This window comes from Hakea prostrata, chromosome 10 (assembly GCF_041222555.1).
Source record: "Hakea prostrata isolate BN-2017 chromosome 10, UWA_Hpros_2, whole genome shotgun sequence".
NCBI lineage: Eukaryota > Viridiplantae > Streptophyta > Magnoliopsida > Proteales > Proteaceae > Hakea > Hakea prostrata.
Genome location: NC_142609.1, coordinates 31,652,512 through 31,668,188, shown reverse-complemented (window position 1 = coordinate 31,668,188; position 15,677 = coordinate 31,652,512). Strand labels below are relative to the sequence as shown.

Genomic DNA, 15,677 nt, shown 5'->3' with positions numbered 1-15,677 from the left:
ATGAGTTTTGATGATAATTAACCTTTCTAGTTGATTACTATAGTTTTGTCATCACTTCCGCACTTTGATTTGATTTTGAGATCCTTGTTACTTGATATATTTCTTGGTTAATATTTTTTACATATATTTATTCTTGTTCATGATTGGACTATTGTGCGGAATGGCGGTTCGTGATTGTTTGATACTTGATCTATTGGGTTGTGGATCACTCCTCCAGGTATTCAAGCAAATGAATACTGGCTGGAGGATGTGACATGTTCTTACATGATTCTTTGACCACATCAGTTTTAATGACACAGCCACCTAGTTTAATTGATTCTTCAAGTCCTACATATGTGTGCAAGCTTCATAGATCATATATAGCCTTTGTCAACCATTGCATGCTTGATTTGACAGATTTAGTGGCTTTCTTTTGGAGTTGGTTTTGAGTGTAGCATGTTCGATAGCTTCTTATTCATATATCTGACTAATGGCACATCTTGCTTTCATTACTCTGTGTAGATGTAACGTCCCAATCTCCATGTAAGGAGAAAGTCGTCATTGATCAAGGATCAACGTTACTTAGGTAGTGAACCAAAATACACTAAGAGGGTTTCCACAAACAATGTGAATAATAAAATCCACCAAAACTACAAATGATCGCGCGGAAATATTCAAATATAATCAAAATGCTTCCATGATTGTCTCATAATTTTAATGAAATCCAGTAAAGGTCTAGAATCCAAGATTTACAACTAATAGGAAATTTCGTATTTATCTATCCTAAGAGATGTGTAGACATGATCTTAATCTTCATCCTCCAAATATCCATCATCCCCGATCAGTCCATCGTCCGGTGGGGTGTTTCGGGCTTGGTACAACCTAACACATATCACGTTTCCTTTCTTTTTATATTTAATATTTAATTAAATAGAATCTTATACAAATAAATTAACTAACATGCATAAATGAGAAAATAAAATCATGACATGCCCAATGATATGAATGAGACTCAATGATGCCAAAGATAGAAATAAATCACACCCTCACGGTCTAGGGTCGATAGGATGTCTCATGCCGTTACATGGCTCCTCGCGTTACACGCCCAACATCCATCTACCCTAACCCAATGTTTCCAAATTCAATGTATGTTCCATGCCGTTACATGGCCTCGCGCGTTCCGCCTTAACATACATTCTCATCCAAAACACAACTACCATCTCACATGCATCATGGTCTAGGTGTCGGATGTCCCATGCGTTCATGGCTGCGCGTTCATGCCCAACATCCATCTACCTTAATCATGTTTTAGAATCAATGTATGTTCCATGCCGTTACATGGCCCGCGCTCCCTTAACATCATTCCCATCCAAACATCTACTAACTCAACATCACACTTGCTAATATGATCATGACTGTCTTGATAATCATATGCAAACAATGCAAGATCATATGAATGATGATTTTGGATATAGTCCATTATAAATCGATGCATAATAACTCAATAACACAAATCTAAATATTCATTCATGTTTATAAAAGATTAATAAATTCAAAGGAGAGATTAATTATTGGTAGATCATAATAATTTCATAAACATAATCTAAAGATACATATTTATATACTCAAGACAAAATACTAATAAATCAAGATAGACAAAATCTAAATGTATTCATACTCAAATAAGTTATAAATTCAAGAAAAGAATCAATCACTAAGAGTCATGTAAAACTATAATCGATCATAGAAAGAGCAATCGTGTTGAGAGTATAAAGTTGTACTTACAATGGAGAAATCACAAAAAATATCACCCTTAGATGGGGCCTTCACGCTCTAAATTATCTTCTTCTTTCTCGACCCTTGTCTTTCTTCTCTATTCTTGCTTAACCAATATAAGTCTCAATTCTCTTGTTTAATATACTCACCATTAACTCGACATTCTCATCATCTTTCTTCTCTCCCCTCAATTTCCTCAATATTCCTCAATATTGTCTCTTCTTAAACTACACCTAAATCCTCCTAAACTCCACGTTTCTTTCACCATTAATTTCTCTCTCCTCTCATATTCCCTCCTCCTACCATCCATTTCTCTCTCCTCAATTTCCCTCCTCCTCTCCCGTTCCATCAACCACCTCCTCCTAATTCCCCGTTTTCTTTATTTCCCATACTTGTTTCTCTCAATACTTGATTCCCTCAATATTAGTTCCTCTTTATTTGATTACATATTTTCTCTCTCATGCAATATTTGATTTGTCTTTTTTCCCTATTTATGCAATATTTTCTTTATCATTTAATCAATCTTTTATTTATGTAATGTTTTTGCTTCCACGCATGAAATCCCTCATATTCTAAAGAGTCCGGATGGGGTTAAAAACAATATCAAAATGTGTAATATATTTTATGTAGCTATTGAACCCTGGACCTCATTCTTTATACAATTGTTAACCATTTAACTAATACTCAACTTATGATTGAATTTAGCAAATAAATTCTAGTAACTATGTTAATCCCATACTAGTTCGGCCTTTACGGTAATTATTTGAATATCAATACAAATGCCAAGCTCCCTATGCTTCGTTGCGGTGTTCGGTAGATGACATTGTTCTCATCATAAATTATTTGGCTTTCATTTAGTCTTCTATTTCCTCTTTGGCGAGACTTTTGTTGTGAAGGACCTTGGTCCCCTTTAATTTTCTTATTTTGGGCATTCAGGTGTCTCCTACTTCTTATGGTTTGTTTCTCTTATAAACCCAATGGACCTTTGGTTTACACTGTTGTGTTCATATGGATCAACTTAAGCTTGTGTCCATACCCATGGTGCCTTCTACTACTTCATCTTATAGTACACTCTATACTGATGTGACATTGTTTCTGGGTATTGATGGAGCTCTTCAATATCTTAGTATGGCCTGTTTTGATATTTATTTACAGTCAACATTGTTTGTTAGGCTATGCATGCCCGAATTTGTCTGATTTCTCTTCAGTTAAGCGTATCCTCTGCTACATTAAGGGTACCATGGATTATGGGAAAAATTAAGTTCTTTCAGTTATATGGCTTTTTTGGGCCGACGGGCAAGATACCCTCTATTCATCGGTTACAACCAATTTTTCCATTTCTGGGGCGTGCTTTCTTTGGTGCCAAAAGCATCCTACCATTTTTGATCTACCTGGGCTGGTGGCCGTTTCCCTGCTGCCTCTTGTTGGTTTTCTTCCAGTATTGTGTTCCTCGGGTGAGCCGTGTCTGCTTGGCTTTCTCGTGGGCGTTTGTTTCTGGCTCTTCCTGCGGGTTTGGGGTTGTTTCCAACTGGCCTTGTGGTGGCCTGTTGGCGGCCGGGGCTGTTGCGGTCTGTCTCCTGTGTTTTTTTGATTGTATGCTTTTCTTTCGCTCTTAGACAGTTTGTTTCCTTTTTTTGTTCGCTTCGTTTTGGGCTGTTTGTTGGTGCTGTGCAAAAAAAAATCAAAATCATGGTTGGAAATATACAATCTCCCTGTACCAGTTGACTTAATATCTTATTACGACTCTAATACCATGTAGCTTGACATATTTTATTAATGACTCAATGCTGAGAGCATGAGAGACCACAAAGAATACATAGAAACACAGATTATACATATGCGTATCCATGGGACAGCTATTTCTACCGGTTTCTTCACCTTAACACAAGAGCTGACTATTAATTCGGCGACTAGGTGGAGGTGGGGTGGGGTGAAGCTTGTGGTCCACTGTGCCCTGATCTCTCCCTCAGGTTCAGCGTACATTTACTGCTCCCATTTTGACTGAGCAACTGCCGTTGGTATGAGGCGGTTATTGTTGGCTAGCATCTGCCGGTGGCATTAGTTCGAGTTCCAGTCTATCTCTTGGTCAATTCCTAGACACCTTTGTTTTCTTGATTTGCATGAGTAGGAGTTGTCTCGTATTCACCTCAGCGTTCTGATCCGAGCGCTTGTTGTCGTTTGTTGAGTTTTGAGGACTGTCGACTTCAGTGAGTTAGTGACATGTTCATTGTTGGATCGGCCATTCCGTGTTGTTGTATTGTAGGCGTCACTAGGGCTGTGTACCCCTACTGTGTGAGCTCCTGAGAGTCACAAATAAACCCAGTATGAGACCTATTTAACATTAGTTCCAAGGCATGAAAGTAACTGTCTAATACCATATCCATTTGTGCAGGTTTAAATATTAGTGAAGATCCTCTCCACCCAGCCTATCCCCTCCACTCATCCACCTATACTCACATGAGTGTGGGACCCACACAACCCTGTTCTGACACAGACAAAGCATGAGTGTATGGGTCCCATACTCATGTGAGTGTGTATAGGTGGAAGGTTAAGTTGGGTGGAAAGAATCTGAACTCATAAATATGGAAGTGTAATGTTTTTTTATCTTAGAGAATGGTCTCTTTGTGCATGCAAAGGCCATCAAAAGGGTATATATGTTTTCTTTGTTTACTTACCAATGAGAGCAACCATGTCTGAAACATTCATTCCTAGATTCCCAAATGCAGTAATAGAATCACCAACCGAAATTTCTGCTGGAGGTATTAGAGCCACAGCTTCGCTTGCTATTGAAATTAGACCATCTCTTCTCCCCGTTGTTACATTAAAAGTTTGTCCGCCACCCTACATAAACTCATTTCACGACATAAATCAAAAAGTGGCAAACAGAACTCCTTGCATGTACTATGTATATTCAGCATTAGTGTTTAGGCACAAGGGTTACGTTAAAGAATTACACCATAAGTATCTAGTTTGGAATACTGTTTCTAACTAGTATTGTAGACAATGCTAAGTTTTATAGTTAATGGATTCTCCCATAAGACCCATTACACTATTGGTTATAACTAAACAGTAGCATATATTCAAACATAAGTTGTGTATAACTCAAATGCCTCAACATGTATGATGACATCAAAAATTCTTTCATTGAAACCTATCAAAGATTCTTAACCACCTCTGCTATTATGATAAGAAAGAAAGCATAATTTATAAACAGCGTACCAACTCAACTGCTTCTCTAGCAGCCATGACGATGATATCAGCACAAGAAACAACTCCTGGGCATTTATCTTCTAGTTCTGTTTTCACTTTGTCAATGACATCATAACCTCGGATATTTAGATTTGGAGGTGCAGTCTTCTCAGTTGTGTTTCCGTCTAAAAGTATTGATGCATCACATCCCTATTCAGATAAAATTGATATTAATATAGATAAACAAGCCTGACTGTAAGTAGCACAGACAGATAGTTTCAGTTGGCACTCTTGCGAGTTTCTTACCCTTACAAAGCAATCATGGAATTGCAAGCGTAGCATTGCAGCAACTACGGTTACGTCCGATGCATACTGCGTAGAGATAACATTTTGGACGATCTCCTCAACATTTGTACCATTATTGGGACATCTTCCATTGTAATAGACTATCTGCAGATCTGCATAACACAAACAAGTCCAGTTCACTAAAACTACCATGCCAAGCCCGAGTGCAACTGTTGCCAAGGTTTTCATCATTGTTGGAACTCAATTTATGAGTACTTGAAAACACCGAAGTCTTAAGGAGGGAGACATGCCTCTTCTAGTATTTATAGAGTTAGTTAGGACTTGGTAGTTGAACATTGATGGTGACTTCTCCAACTTGCTTGGAAACGGATTGGCTGATCCGTTCTTGATGTTCTAGAAATGCAGCGTAGACGTGCAATCTCGAAAGAATGAAGCAGAAAAATAAACTGAAATCTTAGGGGAAGGCACGAATTTTTAGGGGGTTTGACATGAGTTTTCATTTTATTTTATTAATTTCTTCGTTGGAAGAATATTAAGAATGAAAATGTTAGAAGCAAGAACTGACTCTTAACAGAAGCAATGAGTTCAGATCCTTTCTACCATTCCTTTCACTTTCACAGTTGGTTTGACACAAACCTGCCCGTGCTACACCCTCAGGCACATGGGAGGACTGACAATAATGCTAGGCTCCTCTATCATAAAACTCACTAAGCATGCAAGATGTCCAATCATGGAAGAGAATTCCTCTCCAACTTTACTAGAATAATCCAGAATCGATTGGGTAGGACACCAAAAGCATTTAATATACAAATTTCTGAATTTATTTAATTTGTTTTTCTTTACTAACTTTTATTACAGAATATCAAGTGGTCTTTTTTTCTGGAAGTGAGGCAAGTGGATTATTAAAACAAAAAGATGGATTATATACCCAATTCCTTATGTGAATTAAAAAGAAAAAAAACCAAAAATTTGACCACCCAACATCCATTGACCACATTTTTTTACCACAAGTTGCGCATCGCTATCAGTAAAGCAATCCCAACAATGGAAAATATAGGATCTTTTACAATCATGATTCTCCAATTGTAAACCATTTGGTTTCCAAAAATTTGGTTCTCTAAATAATCACCTAATTCCTTTGTTAATACAAATCATGATTTTCTGGTGACTACTGGGAGTGATATTCATAACATATAATGGACAGGATACTCTCCATGTCCTCTCACAGGTTGGTTACCGGTCTTGAGCTTCAAGGAGCCATTGTCTATTATATGCAACCCTACTGCTCTATGATGATAGTGGGCCTGCTTGACACTCAGGACCCAGCCACAAACATCACGGGTAACCAACTTCAATACCCTTGCCAAAAGGGTAGTAATACTCATGATGTTACTTAGCCAAACACTTCTAGACACCTAGCATTGATGTACTTAGGCCTAGATGCATACTCATGTAAGTTAACTAGGGTAATGGGCGAACCCACAACCCTAGTTGGTAAATAGATATATGAGAATCTAAGTCTCAAAACCAGTCCCCCACACATTCTCATATCATCATTCAAATAATATTGAAAATGGGAGCAAACATACTTCCTTACCTTTCATTTGTGCAAATTCCCACACATTATCACAAGATAATAAATACTAAAGCAAGGCAAGATATCAAGAATGAAATTTAATTAACATAATTAAACATGCAAGATAAGGTTAAGTATATTCCTCGCCTTTCTAGTTAGTATAAGCTCTCCAAAATTCCACAAAGTCACACTCACGAGTTGGTGATTATAATCAAAATAAACATAATCATTTAAGAAGATCAATATACATAAATTATAAGTCAATTGGGTTTTAATAGAGTTCCCAAAATCACCCAACAAAAGCCTAATCTTACAACTAAGTTCAAACCCGCCGTTCTCATCCTAGTTTTGACGAAAATCAATATTTCGCCATCGATTCGAAGTCGAATCGAAATGAAACTTTTAGAAGTCTAATTGGCAGCAATAGGGTCATAAGGGTACCTTCAATTTGATCTAATTCATTCCAGATAAAAAAGCCCTAAATTTGGCTCTCCGAATCTCCCACGGGCGGCTCAGAGAGTCAAAACACAAAATATTTTGCAACGATTCGCTAAACCACTTGTAGACTATAAGTAAGCATAAATATAACTAAATACAAGCATTCATTAAACATAACTTGCATCAACTACCCAAATCTATCTGTTAATGTGAATAACTCAAGCTTAAAGAAGAGGGTTTAAGGATTCACACCTTTTCTAACGATTTCGCTATGATTTGGGTGTCGGTATGCTTCCGAATGGTTAGAATCTCTTCCTTCCCTTGGTTTCTCCGCCTTCTTTAGCCTCAGCCTCGCACTAGCATTCTAAATGCGAGTATGAGAGAATAGAAACTCAATAGGGTTTTAAACAGTAAAAACCCGAATCTGCCCCAAACTGGGCAAGGGGGGTCAACTAGCCGTTCAAATGGCCCTAGTTGAAGGGCCAACCAAGGTCTAACTCAAATGATTTTTGGCTTGGTGGAAAGGTCTTTCCACGATCTTCATTTGGATACCTTAATCTCGTCAATCAGACTCTCCATCGCCGGTCTACAGACGTGCCAAAATCGTCCTTTTTACACCATCGTGATTAATCTTCCCTCTTCTCTTAAACTCTAGGAGAGTTTTTGAGTCATCACAAGGATCATCCACAATCATTGGGTCCATTTTTTAACCTTCGGGCTTGACTTGAATGGCCCACAGTTGTATTCGACTCGAGTTTTGGGTTCGTGGTTTTGTAACCATGGGTTGAAGGGATAGAAATCCGGGAGATTTCACATTCTCCCACCCTTAAAAGAAATTTTATCCTCGAAATTGACATACCAGAGGTGCCAAAAAGGATAGGATACTTCGCTCGCTTTTCATCTTCTTTCTCCCACAAGATTTCCTGAACTGTGTGATTCTTCCACCGAATCATCACTAATGGAATGGTTAAATCTCAAAGTTGCTTGTCCTTTTGGTCCAATATCTCAATAGCCTCTTCTTCAACTCTTGAAAGTTCTTTTCACATGATTCACTCCACACAAACTTCACTCCTTTCTTTGCCAATCTTGTCATCAGGGTATATAACCTAGAGAAGTTCTTGATGAATCTTCTATAACCTGCAAGTCCCACGAAACTTCTAATTTCGATAATAGACTTGGGTTGGTCCCAATCTTCCACTGTCCTGACCTTATCTGGGTCCACTTTGATTTCATCCGTATATACAACATGACCCAAGAACACCACTTGAGAAAGCTAGAACTCACAATTGGAAAAAAATTTCGCATACAACTTCTTTTCTCTTATCCATTGCATAGCAAACCTCAAGTGTTCGGTATATTCCTTCTCATCCTTAGAATAGATCAAGATGTCATCAATAAAGACCATTATAAATTTATCTAAGACATCATAAAATATCCTATTCATCAAGTCCATGAAAGCGGCGGGTGCATTAGTGAAACCGAATGCCATCACCTTGAATTTTGTAATGATCATATCAAATCCTAAAAGTTGTTTTGCACGTGTCGCTTGCTTTCACTCTTAGTTGACGGTATCCCGACCTCAAGTCAATTTTGAAAATACCAGAGTTCCCTTCAGATGGTCAAACAAATCATCAATTCTCGGTAGGGGATACCTATTCTCGATGGTAAGGGTTTTTAAATCCAAGTTGAAGTTTGATGGGTCCTAGAAAGGCTAAAAGCACATTTTGTGGCCCATGGCTCTACTGAACAAAAAAGCCTTCATTTTATTAAGAGATTTATCCCTATCATCAAACCGTGTTTCATTTGTTTGGTTCTTAGCCTCACCATTAAGTTGCATTGGCCAACTAAACAACTTGATGTTAATAACGCATTCTGTGAAATCCCCAAGATCCTAATCCGAAAATTCTTATTGTAGGTCCAAAACCCAGCGTGCGGGAAGAAAGCAACTGTGGGCCATCCAGATAGAGACCATTGGGTTGGAGTCCGAACCAATGGAAATAGGTGGAGATGATGCTAAGTTGGGATTTCTGTCGAAGTTTGGAAGGAGATCTAACTTGGACATTGACAGAATTGGTAGATGGATCAAGTATTTTGTGATGACATGTGTCGGTCCCAAAAATCAAGTAAGACCCTTCTCTAGTATATAATAGGAAATAGGGTAGAGCATGGGCTTTTTTATTTTTCTCCTGGAACAAAAGTTTTTAGGGTTGGTTGATTGCCCTGGTCGCCCCAGGCGACTAGCCTGGTTCGGTGAAAAAGGCGCAGTTTTGAAATTTTGATTTTTGAAGTCTTATTTAATGTGTTTTTATCTAAAACATGTCATTATGATCTAAAGTCATCAAAGAAAGTCAGAGCTAGTCAGAGAACACCCCACGAAGGTGAAAGACAGTGTGGAGAGCATCCGACAAAGTTTCTAAATGGTGATTTACTTTCTTAAAGGTTAGTACTCTTCTTATTCTTTCTAATTCTCTTCTATAATTCATTTCTCCTACTGTCTAGACTGAGTTGAAGGCTTCTAGTTACTATATCAATTTAATTCTTCTACCCTCTTTACTTTGGAGTGAATCCCCATTCCTTCTAGCTTATCCACGAATCTTCTAGATCAATTTTGGAGACAACTTAATATAGGATTCATTAGGTTTTTATTTCTTTTGTTTTCTTTGGTGTCTAAACTATGATAGATCATGTTCTAGTGTTATTTAGAATTTTTTAAATATTTTTGGAGTAGTGAACCCAATCGGGAAGCCTTTTGACGAATCCGAGTCAATTTTATCCATACACGTAGGCTGATTGATTGGCTAGTTGCCTTGAGCAACCACTCCTACAGTGTTGGTCTTTTGTTTCTTTTTTCAATATCAGATCTCTAGGGTTATTTCTAACATTGAACCAACGTGTTAATCAGAATTTTTGGGAAGCGTGAACATACTCTTTAACTTGCTTTTCAAAGTTGCAAATCATAAACAGAGTGAGGATGTTCATGTACACATAACCATTATTACGTTCGTAGTTGATATGAAACTTGTTTATAATAATACATGCTATTGTTTTAGGATTTAGGAATGATGTTTATGATTCTAGAATACAGAATATATGTCGTTTATTATTGATATTGATGTATGGTATCAACATGTGACATTATGGACTTAAATTGGTTTATGAATTGAGAACGTGATTGAATCTTTTTCTACTTTGTGGAAGGTGAATTATGTTGTGATTGTTGATTGAAGATTACCTATTTGGGTGTTTCTGGCTTGGGAAATCAGTGGAGGTGGTAGGGACACAATCCTCTGATGCCCTTAGCACTTTTCACGATTACTTGATGTCATGACTAGGAAGTCTAGTGGAGTTTGGTTAGGTACCTTGTTAGATCACACCTTATCGGCATGGGTACTGATGCCGAGTGACCCATGGTAGTAGTGTGGGGTGGTGGGTGCTCAAGACTAGTAACCAACCCGTGAGAAGACACGGCCACATTGTGGGCGCCATTCATTGGTAGGGTTGCATATAATAGGCTTAGGCTAATAGGCACTCAAAAATAGTTGCCAACCAGTGAGAGGACATGAGAGCTTCTCATCCATTATTTGTGGATTACCAATAGGGAAGGCATAATTCGAGTTGGTTAGAGCCATAAGATACGTTGACTCTAGTAGAGGAGGATACCAAACCAAGAATGTAAGACGCATGAGGGGAGACATCTGAACCTAGGTTGATGTGACTTAGTAGTTGACTTCCATTGGGCTAGTTATGACCCTGCCATAGGCCAAGACTCATACCATTGGTGTGGTGAGAGAGTGGTGACCTAACCCAGCCATGGTGAAAGTCTGAGAGGGATGCTTGACCCCTTATCTAGAATCTAAATATCGGTAACCAACCTGTGAGAGATCAGAGTGATGAAACTTACCCAGAGGAGGTTGGGGTTCTGTCTTAATGCGTGTGTACCATATAGGGACTAGCATCCGTTAGAGTGTAGTTGCATTGTTGCATTCCACTTCATGATATGTTGCACTATATGATGTATTAATTAGACTATGATATTGGTTATTTGTTTGTGAACTCGCTGAGTTCTTTAGAGCTCAACCTTCGGGGAATTTGTTGTTTTAGAATTTGTTGTAGATCCAAATATCACAGAAATTCAATATTATAAAATATCGGTGACTGATTCGTACGGTGTACAAGATTTAGGCGACTATGACTTTCACAGTGAAGAATGTTCGTGTCTGGACTGCACATACCAGAATTAGTTCAACTCATGAGCTGATTTATACCATTCATGATACGGAGATTTTCGAGTTTCGAAATTATATTTTACTTAAGGACACATACGTGATGTAACACTTACGAGTTTTGATTATAATTAACCTTTCTAGTTGATTTAATATAGTTTTGTTATCACTTCCGCACTCTGATTTGATTTTAAGATCCTTGTTACTTGATATATTTCTTGGTTAATATTTTTTACATATATTTATTCTTGTTCATGATTGGACTATTGTGCGGAATGGTTCATGATTGTTTGATACTTGATTTATTGGGCTATGGATCACTCCTCCAGGTATTCAAGCAAATGAATGCCAGTTGGCGGATGTGACATGTTCTTACATGATTCTTTGACCACATCTATTTTAATGACACAGCCACCTAGTTTAATTGATTCTTCGAGTCCTACATATGTGTGCAAGCTTCATAGATCATATATAGCCTTTGTCAAGCATTGCATGCTTGATTTGACAGATTTAGTGGCTTTCTTTTGGAGTTGGTTTTGAGTGTAGCATGTTCGATAGCTTCTTATTCATATATCTGACTAATGGCACATCTTGCTTTCATTACTCTATGTGGACGACATTGTTCTCATCAGAAATTATTTGGCTTTCATTTAGTCTTCTATTTCCTCTTTGCGAGACTTTTGTTGTGAAGGACCTTGGTCCTCTTTAATTTTTTAATTTTGGGCGTTGAGCTGTCTCGTACTCCTTATGGTTTGTTTCTCTCATAAACCCATCATACCTTTGGTTTGCTCTATTGTGTTCATATGGATCAACTTAAGCTTGTGTCCACACCTATGGTGCCTTCTACTTCTTCATCTTATACTACACCCTATCCTGATGTGACATTGTTTCTAGGTATTGTTGGAGCTCTTCAATATCTTAGTATGGCCTGTTTTGATATTTATTTACAGTCAACATTGTTTGTCAGGCTATGCATGCCCCAATTTGACTGATTTCTCTTCAGTCAAGCGTATCCTTCGCTACATTAAGGGTACTATGGATTATGGGTTACAAAATTATAGTTCTTTTCAGTTATATGGCTCTTTTTGGTGCCGATTGGGCAAGATATCCCTCTATTCATCGGTATACAACCGGATTTTTTTACATTTCTTGGGGCGAATTGCATTTCTTGCAGTGCCAAAAAGCATCTTACCATTTCTTGATCTAGCACTAGGGCCGAGTCTAGCCATGAGTTCTACTATAGCTAGCCTACATTGTTGAGTTTTCTTCTACAAGATATTAGTGTTCCTCGGGCGAAGCCTATTAGTCTGCTTTGTGCTTTACACGTGACTGCTAATCAAGTCTTCCATGGATGAATGGAGCATATATGGATTATCACTTTGTACGAGAGAATGTGCATTGGGTCATATTCTTACTTGTTTTTGTCATGACATCAGTGGGCGGATTTGTTTACTAAGGCTCTTCCTAGACGAGAGTTTGAAGGGTTGTATTCCAAACATGGCCTTGATAGGTGGCCTTAAGTTTGAAGGGTTGTACTCACATGTGTTTTGTAGAGAACGAGTGATGTACACCTATATATAAATATATATATATATATATATATATATATATATATGATCAAATATGACATTTATCTATTACGCAATATACTATAGAACAGATATATGTTTCCCTTCATTTTAGTTCAGACTTCAAGCAATTTGGGCCAAAATAGATTTAGATTGGTGCATAGATGCACAAAAAAATAAAAAATCAAAAAATCAAAATCAAAATAAGAAGTTGGAAAAATACAAATCTCCCTAGTACAAAGTAATAAGACTTAATATCTTATTAACGAACTCTAATACCATGATAAGACTTAAAAAAGACAATATTTTATTGATGAACTCAATAAGCTGAGAGCATGAGGAAGACCACAAAAGAATACATAGAAACACAAGATTATACAATAATGCAGTATACCATGGGACAGCTATATATACTACCAGGTTTCTTCACCTTAACACAAAGAGACTGACTAATTAATTAACGGCGACTAGGTGGAGGTGGAGGTGGAGGTGAAGCATTAGTGGATCCACATGATGCCCTGATCTCTCCCTCAGGTTCAAGCAGTACATTTACTGCTCCCATTTTGACTAGAGCAACTGCCAGTTGAGTATAGAAGAGCGAGTTATTGTTGGCTAGCATCTGCACGGTGGCATTAGTTCGAGTATCCAAGTCTATCTCTTGGTCAATTCCTAGAACACCTTTGTTTTCTTGAATTTGCATGAAGTAGGAGTTGTCTACAGTATTCACACTCAGCGAATTCTGATCCAGAGCAGCTATGTTGTCGTTTGTTGAGTTTTGAGGACATGTCGACTTCAGTGAGTTAAGTAGAACATGATTCATTGTTGGATCGGCCATTCCAGTGTTGTTGTAATTGTAGAGACGATCACTAAAGGAAGAACAATGTGATACCCCTACTGTGTGAGCTCCTGAGAGTCACAAATAAACCCAGTATGAGACCTATTTAACATTAGTTCCAAGGCATGAAAGTAACTGTCTAATACCATATCCATTTGTGCAGGTTTAAATATTAGTGAAGATCCTCTCCACCCAGCCTATCCTCCACAGCCCTGTTCTGACACAGACAAAGCATGAGTGTATGGGTCCCATACTCATGTGAGTGTGTATAGGTGGAAGGTTAAGTTGGGTGGAAAGAATCTGAACTCATAAATATGGAAGTGTAATGTTCTTTATCTTAGAGAATGGTCTCTTTTTGCATGCAAAGGCCATCAAAAGGGTATATATGTTTTCTTTGTTTACTTACCAATGAGAGCAACCATGTCTGAAACATTCATTCCTAGATTCCCAAATGCAGTAATAGAATCACCAACCGAAATTTCTGCTGGAGGTATTAGAGCCACAGCTTCGCTTGCTATTGAAATTAGACCATCTCTTCTCCCCGTTGTTACATTAAAAGTTTGTCCACCACCCTACATAAACTCATTTCACGACATAAATCAAGAAGTGGCAAACAGAACTCCTTGCATGTACTATGTATACTCAGCATTAGTTTTTAGGCACAAGGGTTCCGTTAAAGAATTACACCATAAGTATCTAGTTTGGAATACTGTTTCTAATTAGTATTGTAGACAATGCTAAGTTTTATAGTTAATGGATTCTCCCATAAGCCCCGTTACACTATTGGTTATAACTAAACAGTAGCATATATTCAAACATAAGTTGTGTATAACTCAAATACTTCAACTTGAATGATGACATCCAAATTTCTTTCATTGAAACCTATCGATTCATAACCACCTCTGCTATTATGATAAGAAAGAAAGCATAATTTATAAACAGCATACCAACACAACTGCTTCTCTAGCAGCCATGACGATGACATCAGCACAAGAAACAACTCCTGGGCATTTATCTTCTAGTTCGGTTTTCACTTTGTCAATGACATCATAACCTCGGATATTTAGATTTGGAGGTGCAGTCTTCTCAGTTGTGTTTCCGTCTAAAAGTATTGATGCATCACATCCCTATTCAGATAAAAATTGATATTAATATAGATAAACAAGCCTGACTGTAAGTAGCACTGTACAGATAGTTTCAGCTTGGCACTCTTGCGAGTTTCTTACCCTGACAAAGCAATCATGGAATTGCAAGCGTAGCATTGCAGCAACTACGGTTACGTCCGATGCATACTGCGTAGAGATAACATTTTGAACGATCTCCTCAACATTTGTACCATTATTGGGACATCTTCCATTGTAATAGCCTATCTGCAGATCTGCATAACACAAACAAGTCCAGTTCACTAAAACTACCATACCAAGCCCGAGTGCAACTGTTGCCAAGGTTTTCATCATTGTTGGAACTCGATTTATGAGTACTTGAAAACACCGAAGTCTTAAGGAGGGAGACATGCCTCTTCTAGTATTTATAGAGTTAGTTAGGACTTGGTAGTTGAACATTGATGGTGACTTCTCCAACTTGCTTGGAAACGGATTGGCTGATCCGTTCTTGATGTTCTAGAAATGCAGCGTAGACGTGCAATCACGTAAGAATGAAGCAGAAAAATAAACTGAAATCCTAGGGGAATGCACGAATTTTATTTTTTAGGGGCTTTGACTTGAGTTTTTATTTTATTTTATTAATTTTTTTGTTGGAAGAATATTAAGAATGAAAATGTTAGAAGC

The 15,677-nt window shown here is 37.8% G+C and overlaps 2 pseudogenes; both read right to left on the bottom strand.

Moving 5' to 3' along the window:
- Positions 1-3,813: 3,813 nt before the first annotated feature.
- Positions 3,814-5,478, bottom strand: LOC149002478 (peroxidase 28-like; annotated as a pseudogene).
- Positions 5,479-13,447: 7,969 nt separating this feature from the next.
- LOC149002477 (peroxidase 28 pseudogene) lies at positions 13,448-14,864 on the bottom strand (annotated as a pseudogene).
- Between the last annotated feature and the right edge of the window lie 813 nt (positions 14,865-15,677).